At 39.5% G+C, this 15,412-nt stretch overlaps 2 long non-coding RNA genes across 2 annotated transcripts in view; one reads left to right on the plus strand and one right to left on the minus strand.

Moving 5' to 3' along the window:
* Positions 1-15,412, plus strand: part of LOC121072483 — a 36,524-nt gene that overhangs the window by 14,906 nt on the left and 6,206 nt on the right. The window lies entirely within an intron of this gene.
* The window catches only part of LOC121072482, a 96,802-nt gene that overhangs the window by 11,378 nt on the left and 70,012 nt on the right, over positions 1-15,412 (minus strand). The window lies entirely within an intron of this gene.

Raw genomic sequence — 15,412 nt, forward strand, 5'->3', positions numbered from 1 at the left:
TAAATTAATAAATAAATAAATAAAAATTAAAAATCTAGTTTATTACTTTGTGGAATCAAATTTTCTTGGATATTTCAGCAAGGTTTGTAGAATGAAAGGCTTTGGACTTTCCTAGAATTTAGAATTTTTTGTCATCTGAAGTCACCAACTTTTAACAATTAGATTGGTGTTCATCATAGTTCCCTGAACATTCAGCATCACTCCTTTGCTGGCTGTCAAGGTTCCCACCACAAACAAAGGAGTAAGAAACAATTCCAGAGGGAATATACTCTGAAGCAGAGGAGGAATCACATTATAGAGTTGTTTCTTTATCTCTACTGGTTTTCTTGGAAAAGTTTGAAGAGCCTTAGATAGGAGGGATAATATTGGACTCTTTCAGGAAAACTAGCTAAAATAGGACTGAAAGAGAGGGGAAAATATATATATATTTAAAAGATGAGAAACAAAGTGTAGGGGTTGAAGCTGGATTCTCACAAAGATGGGAAACCAGCAGTGAAGTTCCACAAGGGTCTGTGCTAATATCTATGCTACTAAACATATTTATAAATTTTATGGAAAAAGAGAAGCATGAAATAACAGAAGTTTGCTGATGACGTGAGCTATCCAAGGTAACAGGGAAGAAAACAGATTGTGAAAAATTACAGAAGGGCTTTAGGAAATTAAGTGACTGAAATAAAATGATAGCTGAAAGTTAATGTGAATAAATAAAAAAGAAATATTTAATGGTGCATAGGGGAAAAAAAATCAATGGAAGCCTGAGCTGACCATTACCATTCAGGAGCAATACCTTGAAGGTATGAAAAATAGTCCCATGAAAACATCATCTCAGTGCTTCGCTCCTTGAAATGTGTGGTGCAGTTCTGTCCTTTCACATCTGAAAATACATAGAACTGGAAAAGATTCTGCTTTTCACACTGCATTCTAGACCTGGGGAACATGTTTCCAAAGGAAGCCTCAAATTCATACCGGTTTCAGTGGAGACTGGGCATGTGCTTAAGGGATATATCCATTGATAGTTACTGAACAGACCAACCACAGGAGACTGAGGCAATCCCAAGCTCTGAAAAGGATGGCAGAATATCATTTAAGTATCATACTTGTTTGTGTTATTCTTACTCTTTTTCAAGCACCTGCTTAAGTATACTTCTGGAGTGAGTATAATGGGACAGACAGATTCTCTGTGGTTTTTGGTGGGCAGCTTATCAAATAAGTTTAAAGTCAGAAGCTTGTTTTGATGGAAGCTGATGGTAGAGGTATGTGCATGGATAGCACATAGTGAAACAGAGGACCTGCAGCACTGCAGTAATATAAAGCCAGACACTTTCTCTCCTCTATTTTAATGTTGTCTCCCTTTCTAATTTACTTCTAAAGTCAATGGGTCTACTAAGACTCAGAATTTCCCTTGGGAACAATAACAGCATAAATATGTCTTACAAGATTTCTTGAACCTTTCAGACAAGCAGTCCCCGCCTATGCCAATAGTCTTTCATTGGCAGCATCAATTCTCTTCTCATTTACTGGACAGTTTTTGCCCTGAAAAGCCATTCGAGTCAATAAAACTGGAACATCAAGAAGACTTGTAAAATTCAGCTGGTTAGTAGAGACAGTTCCTTACAAACTAGCAAATTCTAAATATCCTTTATTTTAGGTTCTTACATTATTTTAGTTTAAAATACTTACAGAAAGAAATTTTCTCAGATGACTAAATACTACTGAGTGCAATTCACTTCAGAGTTTTTACAGAAACAATGTTACATCCACTGAAGACTAGTTAGTCCTCCTGTTATTAACCTGGGTCTGGTTCTTCATTTGTCTTATTCTATTTTAATTCCAATAAAACTCTGAATGACTTATGTAGTTGTAGGAATGTAGTGTAGTTCAGTTCAGCTCCAGTTGATTTACAGTGAGAACAGTGCACAAGTGTGTAACATAATCATTACAGAGAGGCTTGAAGAGAGTTCACATGAAGCTCTATTTTTAACACCTAAATTGACAGCAAATGCAATCACTGAACCTCAAAAAGGAGATAAAAAATCAAGTTGCAATTTAAATAAATGTCAAAGTTAATATTTTCCAACCCAGCTGATTTCTTGTTTGAGCATGAAAGCCCAATGTGGTGGCAACTAGTTAATACCACCTGATGGAGCAAGATATGTATGATGTCTGCCAGATGGAGTTCTCAAGTACAGTCTAAGGATGCTAGTTCCTACACCCACAAAGAAAAAGAGACTAAGGAGCAACACTTAATGAAACATTTGAGGATAAGCAACACTTGGAAGGAGGACCAAACCTGTCCAGGCACATGTTAATTTTTCAGCTTCAGAATACTGCTGGTTTGTTGCAGAGCCTCTGTTGATCTCTCGGGAAAAGTGAATGAGCAGACAAAAAGGTGGACTGCTAGGGAGCAGCTGCATCACCTAGCAATAAAAAGTTATACTGAGTTATCAGTTAATCAAATTTTACTGCATATTAGCAAGTCTAGACATGAAATAGGACACTTAGTCTCAGACAGCAAGTCACAATATTTTCTTAGCAAAACTGAGGAAAGACTAGGTCCATTTCCCACAGTCATGGACTACATTCCCCAGTAAGGATTAGAGCTATGCCCTCCTCTTCACACTTCCAGCCATTAAGATGCCATTTACATAAGAAAGTGAAGAGAAAGACTTTATCATAAGCTTTGGGACCCACATGTTCATTGCTGCCCGTGGCCCACTTATACACCTCATGCACTGGGTGAAACAGACTGTGGCCATGTCTGATCTGTCCTTTCTGCATACCTAAGACTATGGGCAAGGCTAATGTGCTGTGCTGTCCATCAATTTTGTTTTCATGTCAGGGTGTCGGTGTGATGGTTCACTACAGATGGTAAATGAATCTAATTCTGGGAGCAAGATCAGACTTGCGCTTAGTAAGTTTGTGTACCCTAAATCTTCCTCCATGACTTGATGATCCACTGGGGATTCACAACATCCACGTACAGGAGTGTTCCCCTCCAGAATTTTATCCCATCGGGCTTTCAACCCTGATATTACCTGCCAACTTAGCAGGAATTGTGACCTTAATTGGGAATAACACTGTCTGCTATTAGCCTACAATGTGCATTACTGAAATGATTTGTACAATTTGACTGCCACAAACAGTTAAGAAGAGTCACAAAAAAAACATCTCATTAAGTCCTCCGATCACCCTGCCACACTATTTGGAAACAAGTAATTATTTAGGTAAAATGCCTTCATGAAAGTTTTGTTCAGTGCCATGTCATCATTTATGAAGCAACAAACTTTTCTTCCCTGGGTGTCAGACATAATTTAGTAGAGGATCTACTTATCTTTTAATCTGAATTCTTTCCAGCTCTTCCTTAGTTCATTACTCCTTTTATCATACCTTTTCTGCACTTAAAACTGAAAATTTATAAAGCACAGGAATTGTTTTAACTTGCATATTGCACTTGCCATTGACAAGCAGAGATGATAAAATATTCTGCAAATTTCTAGTTCTGAATGTTGAATAGTCTTCAACATTCAACATGAGAAGGATCTTCCAAACTATCATGTCTTTTGTTTAATTTCTTTATTGTGTTTTGCTTTTGTCGTTTTTTATTTTCAGAAGAGATAGATTGCTACTACCCAAACTGAAGAAAAAAAATATTGTTCAAATGCAATAAAATAGAAGGGGGAAAAAAAAAAAGTATAATAAAAATAAATAGTTGGATGCAGATGGCTGGGGAAAAATTGTTCTGCTACCCCAGGAATAAATTATTACATTCCATCTCCCAGGACACCTCTGTAATCCTCCAAAGACTGATGGAGTAGTACAAATATTAGTTCACATTAGTTAGCTGTTTTAATTTTAATAATCTTAATTATTTTCTTGAACATGATAAATCTAGAAAAATAAGTTGTTTTTACACTTACTGAGGTCAAAACTCATCTATCTGTACCTGATTAGATACCACCTGATACCATCCTTGTTCCTCAGTTCTCCTTGTAGTCTATTTCAAATGGGATTTAAAAAAAAAAAAAGAAAAAGAAAAAGAAAAAGCTACTACATGAAATGGAGAGTCTGCTGCAGTGAAGTTTTGCACTTCAGTTGCTGAAGGTCTTTCTATAAAGTGCAGGGGATTAATTTATTCACTTAGCCTCATAGATCAAACTTGTTACAAAGCAGGTGGCCGCAGCCACAGCCAGCATGAGTGAATAATTTTGGGTAGTCATTAGAAAGGAAAGTGCCATAGTAGGATGTAAACAGGATTGTCTTTGGCATATTACATCGGTCCTAGTCTATACTGACAAGGTCCTGACTAAAGAAACATATCCAGTTTTGAGCACTGCACATCAAGAAGGATGTTGAACAATGTGAAGGGGCACACAGCACAGTAACAATGATAATCAGTTATGTGCATACAATAACCCATGGAGACAGACTAAATAAACTGGTTTTCCTCGGTTTAAAGCATGTAAGATAGAAAAGATGGGTTTACACATTTGAAAAGCTGCTCCAAAGAAAAAGGTAATAATCTGTTCTCCATGGCCATTGAGAATAGGACAAGAAGTAACCAGATTAAATTGCAGCAAGGTGATCATGCGAGATGCGAGAAGAAATATTCTAGTGATAAGAACAACAAAGAGCCTTGATTGCCAGGGGACTGAGGTTTGCAGCATTGGAGGTCTTCTTTAAGAAGAGGCAATGGTAGAAAAAGTTTAAATAGGAAATTCCTCCATGGGGGGCAGAAGGATGAATACGGTGACCATTGAGAGTCCCTTCTGACTTTTGATTCTGCAAGGTTCCTATCCCCAATTTCTCCAGCATTGATACTATCTAAACAGGGTGACTGTATATATACTCTCAGCTATGCATCACAGTGCCATGAGCTCCAAAATGTACAACAGGTCCAGGCTTTGTTAAATGAATCTTTTCTGCACAGGCAAAGGATGACTTTGTTGATCAGGATGGTCTGGATTTATTTGAATCTGAGATAGTTTTTCAAGCCATCATGAGTCTTCACGTCAGAGTGCTGGTATGGAAAACCTCTAGAGCATAACATCAGCAGTTATCTGCCTATAATATTTTACTTCATGCACAAATATACAGATCTGCCCTATTCTTTGGGATGAAGCTCTCAATATCAGGAAGCTTGGTCAATCATGAAACATGGGGAAAGCAGACCTGTGTCCTGGTTTCAGTTAGGACAGAGTTAATTTTCCTCCTAGTAGCTGGCAGGGTGCTATGTTTTGGATTAGAATGAGAAGAGCGCTGATAACATGCTGATGTTTTAATTGTTGTAGAGCAGTGCTTACACCAAGCCAAGGACTTTTCAGCCTCTCTCTGTCCTGCTAGCGAGCAGGCTAGGGATGCAGCAGAAGCTGGGAGGGGACAGACCCAGGACAGCTGACCCAAACTGGCCAAAGGGGTATTCCATACCATCTGACGTCATGCTGAACAATATATAGGGGTGGCTAGCCGGGGTGGAGGGGGGGGCCGGCTGCTCGGGGATAGGCTGGGCATCAGTCAACGAGTGGTGAGCAATTGCATTGTGCATCACTTATTTCGTACACATTATTACTATTAATACTATTATTATTATTATTATTGTTGTTATTCTTTTCCCTGTCTTAATAAACTGTCTTTATCTCAACTCACAGACTTCACTTTCCCGTTTCTCTCCCCCATCCCGGAGAGGGAGGGGGGAGGGTGAGCGAACGGCTGTGTGGTGTTTGGCTGCCAGCCGGGCTAAACCACAACACCTGTAAGAGCAATATTTACACAGTGGGTCAGAAGAAATTCAACAATCACTAGACATGATAGACAGTTTTGATCTGAAGCTAAACCAGCCAGCAAAGGGCCATGTCACTGCTCGGGGATTTTTATGCCTCTGTATTTATTTCCCTATTTACAGGGTAAGTAACTTGGCAGCCATTCTAGGAAGAATCCTGGTGCCCATCTTTACATACACACACCCTGACTAAATGAAATATTTTCTGTTGCCATGGCTACTGGGCCCTTTTTTTTTTCTTCTTCTTCTTCCTTTCTTTTGCTTCCACAAGCAACAATACCTGCTAACCAATTAAATACTGAGTAATACAGGGGAAAGTGGAAACTCAAAGGTTTCATGTGCATCCTCATCTCCCGCTCATTTGAATGCTGACTAGCTACCAAGAAGAAGAAGACTTTCAAGTTTAGAGGTTTCTAACTGAACTAATAAAAGAAACCACAGTGATTTCAGAGAAGTGGGATACGTGCAGGGCTTGTTGATGCACAATACCATCTGAGGCAACTGGCAAAGTACCTGGAGTGGTGCAGCAATTCCAATTAGGTTTTAACTGTTGCATTCAGACAATCACAGATTCTGCTCACTATCTCCATCTCCCTGACCCAAGCTCATTATGTAAATAAGTTCCCTTCAAGACGGATCAGGTCTCTGTATCCTTGTTTAGCTGAGTCACTGTCTGCCAAACCCAGACACTACCGAGCATTAATGGTTTGTGGTTTCACCACCAAACGAGTCTTTTACCTGGGGAACTGAGCAGGCCATAAATGTATCATTTAAAAGAACTGGCATTTTTTATCAAACATATGGACAAATTCAGTGGTAAATTTACACTGAAGAAACTCATTCAAACGAAACACTTCTGAGATGTTTACGACACATCTATTAGTATCAATGTATTTTTCAGAATTATAACATTGATCAAGTGGACCGACAGGTTCCATATGACCCTGAAGCTGCCACAGCCTAGAGCAGATATAGCCCTGGTCAAAACCAGGTGACTGTGCATACTGTGCACACTACGGGCCTCCATCTGCCTATCTAAGAAGGGCAGGCACAGCAGGACAGATGCAATGGGGAGGTGCTCCATGGCCAAGGAAGTGTAGACGTGTGGAGAAGATATCTTGTGGGAGGAAGATGAAGGACTCTCCTTCCTCTTCTACAGAGACAATTATTTTTAAAAATAGCAATCCTCTGTATTGGCTTACAGAAATGATATTGGAATTTTATTCAGCCTTTTTATGTTAAAAGTTAGACTGCCCAAAATATTACAGTCACTGCATACGATAGACTAAGAAGATTGAGCTTCTTTAGGTCCTACCATAGGACATGTTTTTACAGATCCTGTTTATTTTTTTATGTGTTTTTTGAATCTTGTCCATTTTTTCTTGACCTCCTTTAAATACTTCTCTTAATGTTATAACAGAGGAGAAACTGTCTTACTGCTTTTGAACTGTTCCTGCTCAGACAGCTTTAACAGCACCCAAACCCCTAAGCTGCATCTTCTCTGCAATTTTACCTCCCACTGCTTGCAAGTGATGTTTTCCAAGACTTTTCCAAGATCCGTACATTTTAAGGCAGACCTGTCACCTCTCATGAAGAGTCTGAGACACATTTTTTTGGTGTCCATGTTGGCAGTGGGTGCAGAAGTAAACCATAAGAGGTACAGAAAATCAATAGGGAAGGACAAGGTTTTGTACTCAAGCCTTCTTCATTCTCTGCCTGCTCCTCATACAGGAGAAAGACTGCCATAATGCAGAAGTCAGATTATGTTTTTCTTACCTGGCCATGGTTTCAGGGGAAAGTCCACCAATGCAGCAGCAAACTCCTTCCTCAAGTTTCTCTGGAGAAGTACGTCTTTTTACGGCCACAGTCTCACAGTTGACTCATGAAGGCATAATCAAGTCCTAAAGTGATTACGCTACTTTGGCCTCTGTAAGGCAGCATAAAAGACAGATCCATTTCAGCACAATTCAGACAACACGAAGAAAAGTTTTTATTATCCTGATTAATTGAGTTTTATCATTTCTCTTTTATTTAAGTCCAATGCCTTGTATTCAATTTAATGACAATGATTCTGTAAAGCATTAAAACACCCTATGACTATTAAAGGAACATTTATTGAGGTCTAATAAGAGACAAATCAACTTTTCATTTAAATGCCTCAAAAATAACACAGGCAATAAATGGCTGATTATATATTTAATGATACTGTAACTTATACTGTGCCAACAGAAAAAGTTTTTGCATTTCCATTTTAACACTATTGCCTGTTTTATCATTAGGGGAAATGTTTATTATTATTCTAATTGGAAACAGCAAGTTAAAATCCATCTTCATTTAAAAGCAAATAATGCTGCTCAAATGTTTAATGTGTATATATAACTCTTGGGGATTTTTCTGGGAATGTGTATGTTTGTTACAGTGGTCTGTTTCAAAGTGTGGATATAACATGGGGCTGGAGAATGCCACTGAAGCCACTGCAGGACTCACTTCAGAAAAGGTTGTTCCAGTAGGAAAAGCATTATGACCCAAATTCTGACATCATTCTTGTATGTACTGGCATGTACAGAAGAATTCACACACAAAAAAATAATAATTTCCAGTGGTAGAATTCAATTTTTCTCCTTAGTCCTGGAAAAGCTACATCTTGATTTTCAAAGTCACTTGTTTGGCAAGGTGAATGTTGAGACTGTCTTGTGTTTTCATTCTACTGTTCTTTTCTATGGATTTTTTTTTCCTTTCACCACTGTATAACTTTTTAAAACTTTGCCAGCATGACGAAGTCACAAAGTTGGTTATCTTTTTTGTTTGTTTGTTTGTTGTTGTTGTTTTTTGCTAGTCTGCAAAAATTTGGAGAGACCAGGACAGACAACCTTCGAGATAAATCTCTATATTGCATTTAGTTCAGAAGGAAATAAATAAATGATTAAAATTATTTCAATCTCTTTCTCCCAAAAGAAAGGAATATCAGAAAGATTTCCAGGGGAAGTTGAAGTTTTAAAAGGAAACTTTTTATTTTGCAACTGAAAAAAAAAAAAAAAAGGTACAAAACCTTTAAATAGCTGGCAGCAAAAACAACAACCAAAATGAGCACTTTTAAATCTTATTTTGTTTTCTTGACCTCCTTCAGGCATGAAATGACTGATTTATCTTATTTTAGAAGGTACAGGGCCAAATCTTTGTATTCTGATTCTAGTTCAGTTTGTCCCTATAAGTTAGGTCATCAAATCCAATCCTCTGCAAAAAAAAAATTTAGTCCACAGATCATGTTTTTCAGGCATCTCTTGATGAAACACTCCCTGGTATCTCATGACAGACTTCAGACTTTTAGGAAAAGGCCAAAGTCCACAAAGTCCACAGTATAGGAAGGGGAAATCAGTAAAGTACATGCCAGTTTCTTATGAAGCAGATCCCAGCGTAACTTCATGGCCATCACGGTGTTGCCCAAGACACAGGTGCATTGTCCAGTGCTGGGGTCCTTTTATGGAACCCAAAACTACGGACATTGCTCCTGGGAAAGGATTTCCAGCCTGGGTCTAAGGAATCTCTAAGCATTTTAACTTTGTATGAGTATAGTCTGAAATTACTTCATACATTTGTGCTTTATGTACAAAGATACTGATATGAACCACTCATTGTAAACAAGAGAGATATGACTTGTCTATTGTGGTCTTTTCTGTGGTACCACAATGGCAACATATCAACCTCTCACTGGTTCTGGTTGGTAGTGCCTGCCCTTTGGATTTCTACAAAATTTCAAAGTAGTTTTGGCAACTGGCTCTAAAAAGGGGTACGCCACCATGAGTATGATTCACTGACAAACTTATTTTCTGTCCTAAAAATTGATTTAACTATAAAAGCAAAGGCTAAGACAGTTATTGAACCAGTTAAATGATTAAAATTGGGAACTGTGGATTTGATTCATCAGCAGGCATCAGCACTGAAATTAAAACTGCAAGAAGTCAAGGGCTTTACCTTTTATTTTTTGTAAAGCCCATGACATGTTATTTACATTTGAGACAAAGATTAAAGGTGCCATGAAATTTACTGTCCCTGCATTTAGCTGGGGAGCACAGCAGGAGGGAGTCATGGAGCTCTTGCTTCCATTCCTGACACCCTGTTAGCTTACTAGCATGAAATACATTCAGACAGTGCAGCAATATTTGTAAAGCTTATGGGGAAGGATATTAAATCATTCTGTTGTTTATTCAGTGAAGCTTAAGCACATCACTGTTGAGGTTATTCTGTCTCTGGCTTACATATCTTGACTTACCTACCACCCTTCCTTTGCAAAGCATCTATCTCATACGAGACTTGCATTTACCTTCGTGCTAAAAGCGCTTTGTACCATTTCACTGTTCAGCACTGTAAATTATTCAATTCGCAGCTAAGATTCAAAGCTATAAAAGCAGAGATTTGTAGTTTTCTATGTATGTTCCAGAAAGACATATTTAGAGAATCTGGGGACAATAAACAGGCAGTGATCCATATGACTCCTGCTCCCCTGGTGATCACATTTTGTTTGCTGCCCCCTTCCATCCTGTCCTGTTTTATGTCTGTCATCCACCTGTTGCATCCACTTTGCCAAACAGATTGAAAACTTACAGGTTCAAAAAAGTTTTTTTTGTCTTTTGTTGCACATCTATAAGCATACAGGATCCTTATCTTTGAGACAGGTTCCTGCAGGCCTTTGCAATGGGAATATTAGAGCTGTGCAAGGACAGATGCAACTTCAGCAGAGAGACTGAGGATTTAGTCTCATAAACAAGTTACTTACAGCATCAGCTGGTACAGATACATTTGCTAAAGAAGGAGAGCAGATATATTATTATCCTCTCCTCAACACGGTCAAACTTTCAGCAAATACTGTTGATATAGAGTACCTGGTATCTGAGCAACAATGTGAGTCATTTTAAAAACTCCTGATCACCAAAGGAATAGAAGACTCAGCACTTCTTCAGCTTTAAAAAAAATAAATAAAATAAAATAAAAATAAAAAAGAGAGAGAGAAGGAAAAGAGAAAGAGAGAGAGGAGGCAGAGGGAGAGAGAGATTTCTTTTAGAGGTCACAAGCTGAATGCTTTAGTGCTTTGAAAATAATACATCTGAGCGCATGTCTGTTTCAGACCTTTCAAACAACTGCCATACCTTACTTCAGAATAATTCTCTTTTCCGCACAGAGCACTACAATAAAACTAAAATGCAATCAACAGGAAGAGAGATAGCATGTAATACAAAAGATGGTATATCATGATACATGATACACTGGAGTAAATTCACATATTAATTTAAATGTGTTTCCCATTAGTGTCTGGTTTGGGTGTGCTTCTGTATCCAATTATTTACTAATGTTGTCAAGCTTTCCAGACCTGATATACCCTGTATTGATGAGATGACAGAAACACCATCCCTTGCTTGATTTCAGATAACCACATCCACTTCTCATAAAACACATAATGAACTAAAGAGGGAATACTTTTTAATTAAAGTTGGCTGAAATTAATCAATTTTTTGACTTTGCAGGCTGCTCCTGGTTCTGCTCTCACTTCCTTACTTGCTCAGAGAAAAGTTGTTTAAATGCTCTCCTTTGCAGGCTGTTAAATGAATAACAGGCAAAATGGCTGAGGAGAGCTAAATTAATATAAAAGACAACACAGGGCAGCATGAGAAAAGATGAGGTATTTGTTATTTGCTGAGATATGCTTCCCACTGGAGGAAGTTTTTGGAGCAGTGCTACAAGCCCTAGATATAGGTGGCCAGCGAGCAACCTCAGATGTGTTTGAGAGAGCTGGTGGGCTGGATTCAGAGGATGCCATGAAAAGAATGACCAGAGTTTAGGTCTTCAGCCAAAGAGGCTGGCTGTTGTGTTAAAGGCTTCCTTTTGGCAATGTCTGTGAGATGTGACACCACCCTTGAAGAGATACCATGAACAAGCACAATGTCTCTTAAAATTGCACTGCACAATCACAGCAGAGAGCGAATTTCAAAGTGTCAGATCTGGGCAGGTGCCAGCTCAGCTAATGACAGGAGCATTGAAATCCCATGGCAATTATGGGAACAAAAAATGAATTTGGAATATGCAATAAATGAAACATAGAGAGCAGGGAAAGAAACAGAGAGGTTTGTCTTCCTTATTCGTACATGATCTAGCCCTGGAAAAAGAAGGCCAGGGGATGCTGAACAGAGACACTGAGACCACCCTGCAGGCACTGGAAGGGGCAGGAGGAATCAACTGTCTCATCTTTGGTCAAAAGCAGAACTCCCCTTTCTGAAGCTCAGCCAGTACCTGCACTCTGTACGTGCTACAGGGGCTGCAGCTAGTTCAGGGGCTGCATGAGGCAAACACACCATAGCAGAAGTAGATGATATGGGAAGGGTGGTCTGTCCTGGCTGTTACATGGCTGGAGGGCTGTGGCAATGCCCTACTGGAAATCAAAAACAAAGATCAAATACAGGCCTGAGCGACCAATATCATTATCCAAACCTACTACTTTCATTATTATTTTTGTGTTTTATAGCCTAGCACATCACAGCTTTTTTTTTTTTTTGCTTTTTTTTTTTGCCTTTTTTTTTTTTTCCTTCGCGATGTTCTGCAGAATATCTTCTCTCTTTCATCTTATTTGGTAGATTTTTCCCTGGTTGTTTCAGACCTTTTATTCCCTGAAACACAGCTTAGGGCTACCTTGTTTTCTCCTGTTAAGGTGCCATCATGAACCTTCTTGCTGCATCATGGCTTGATCTCACTCTGACAGCTCTTGAGAACAAAGCACTGCTTTAACTGTGAGTTCAGGCTCCAGGGATCCACACCCATGGAGTTCAATTAAACACACAGATATTGCACCTTTCTTTGGAGGAAAGGACAGGATGAGAAGCTGCTAAGTGGGAGGGACAAAGAGTGCCCTGAGCTGGGGTGGGATATGTGTCATACCCCTCTGTAATTCTACTGTAAATTGAGCCTCTGAGCTTTGTCAGAGCATGAAATAAATTTAATGCTGGATGGAGCAGAACAACTCCAGGGGTAACCATGGCATAAAGAGATACAGCAGAGCAAAGCAGAATAGAATAGAATAGAACAGAACAGACTAGATCATTGTATTCCCAAAAGAAAAGTATAATAAATAAATAAATAAGCACAGAGGAGGCAAATACCTCACGCCCAAGTTACACATAAACACAGATATTTCTGTGTGTGTGTTTTCCTCTTTTTCTTGTCTTTGCCAAGTCAACATTCCCCTTTTCCCTTGTCAGCAGGGACAATCCCCTTTGGCCTTCAGAGCAGAAGAGAACACAAGCCTTTAGCTAAAAGCTGCATCTCTTCTGCTCCCTAAACCAAATGCACTACCCACCAAAGTCTGTTCTCAATAAGAAGCACTTCACCATCTACCCCTCCATCCAGAAGGAACATACAAGGTATTTTGCTCCTGTGCTCCCTTGCTCGCTGATTTCCTCACAGCAGAGGAAAGAGAGGAGAAGCCTGTTAATTGCACTGCAGGAGCCCGAATCTCCTCACTCCAAACCATGACCCCAGGGTCTCTATTTTCTGAAGGGGATCATTCTGTATGCTTTTTGATCTGACTTTCTTCTAAGCCAGCTGAATCCCTTCATTATATGCAGTTTTGCAGGATGGGAAGGACTCCCTGGGTGAAGACTTCATGAGAAGGTTTTTGTTAACAATATTTTCTGACTACCAGGACTCTAATGCAAAATAGAGGATAGGTTTGTTAAAGCATGGGATTAGGAAACAATCATGCACAATCACCTTAGACTCTTATGCATAGGCGATGCACTGGCATGCAAATCTGTCCTGGAATTTTATCCTGGCATTTTATCCTTGTTCAGCCTTAGAACATATTGCTGTTCTGTACAATATGACTATAAGCTTCTCTTTTTAACATGAAGAACATGGCACAGGAGAGTTAAAGTGAGATCCTTGAGCAGAAGTTCCCCCAGCCTGATCTGTATAATGCAGTATTGTGGCTTCTTTCCTGTTCAAACGAGAAGAAAACTGACAGCACTCTGAGGGGCAGGATCTTTCCCATAGTAGTCAGTGGCCAGCACTGCCAAAACGGTAGCTCCCAGGGGACCAAATGGCTACCTTGAACAGCATCTTTTCCCTCAGGCTTCTAACTACTGAAAAGCACAATACTGGCTCTGCCTGGCCAGGAAGGATACATCCCCACTTTGCTGTGGACTGTCAAAAACATCACACATGTTTTGTTTCTGAATTCACAGCTTTGAGAGACAAAGACCTTTATCTACGGGCAAACACACAGCACGTTTTTGAGCACTCAGCCATGAAATAACATCCATCCATGAAAAGAGCTTGAGGGGTCAGTTTTTTTTTTATTAACCTAAAGTGAACTTGCTCCATCTGTCCTGCTGACAGGTTCACTGAGGGGAGACGTCCATGGCCTTTCAGCTGGGTTTCACACACTCACTTGAGAATCTGTCCATCAATAGGATTTTTGTCTCTTGGGCCAAAGGTTCTCAGTGCTTTAATTGAAGATAGCACAGAGATTGTCTCATGTCTATTATCATTGGGAAGGCCTGGGCCTTCTTTTCCTGTAAGTGTTGAATTTTTCTATGGAATGACCAATTCCAGCTAGATCCATTGCTATTTTCTAACTGCTCAAAATCCTGCCTGTGACTTTCATTGAGGAGAGAGAACTTTTATCCCTCTCTTCTCATTCAGTGCCACTATATTGTTTCAAACAGCTGCCAGGTTTCCCCCAAAGGTGTCTGTGTTTCAGGGTATGGAGGACCATCATTTCATGACCTTTATATTTTCAATACCTAAAATGCTGAATGTCAGTACAATATACAGCAATTAAGCACTGCAAGCGGCAGACACTTAAGCAGGTGTGGGTATCGTTTTCTTGTTTCCACCAAAATATTCTTCTTTGGCTTATAATGAACAGGTCCATGATGATCTACTGCCACAAGCTTGCATGTGGTTTTATGTCCAGTTTTTTAACAGATGTCACTACCCAATTGATGAACACTACATTAACAAGGACATCCACAATATCTTACCAAGGAAGCGAAGGCTTTTTTCCTGATCTGACGTTGATGTCATATTTTAGACTTTTTAGTCCCAGGGAACCCAGTGTATGAATAGATGCAAAGACGTACTACTCAACATGACAGAAAGAGAATCCTCTACAGCCCAAATTCAGTAATTGTGTCTTTTTACCATCAGCCCGCTTCCATGTCCAGCAAATGTGTGTGATGACCAACGCCCCCCATCACGCTGCCTCTTTGCTGCTTGAGAGTACAAATAGATCTCAGTTCACTGTGGCAAGATACAGCAGCAGCAAATCTCCTCCTGGCTTCTCCTTTCACTTCCAGGAATAGAAAAGACCCTTAGGCAAAGGAGACAACCAAGGCCTTTATTGCAAGTGATACCATTCAAGCTTTCTGCAGGAAGCCAAATTGATATAATGATTACACTGAAGAGCATCTCAAAGAAAGAGGATGGAATAATTTAAGAGAAATGAAGACTGAGGGTAGTAGCTGACACTTATAGCCCACAGGACAGAAGGCACAAATACAGTAAATTACCTGTAAGATGTCTCTTCTGCCTAGAACGGATGACTTCTAAGACACTGGCAATACAATGAAATAAGTGAAAGATTCTTCC

The sequence above is a fragment of the Cygnus olor genome, chromosome 6 (assembly GCF_009769625.2).
Source record: "Cygnus olor isolate bCygOlo1 chromosome 6, bCygOlo1.pri.v2, whole genome shotgun sequence".
NCBI classification, from domain to species: Eukaryota; Metazoa; Chordata; class Aves; order Anseriformes; family Anatidae; genus Cygnus; species Cygnus olor.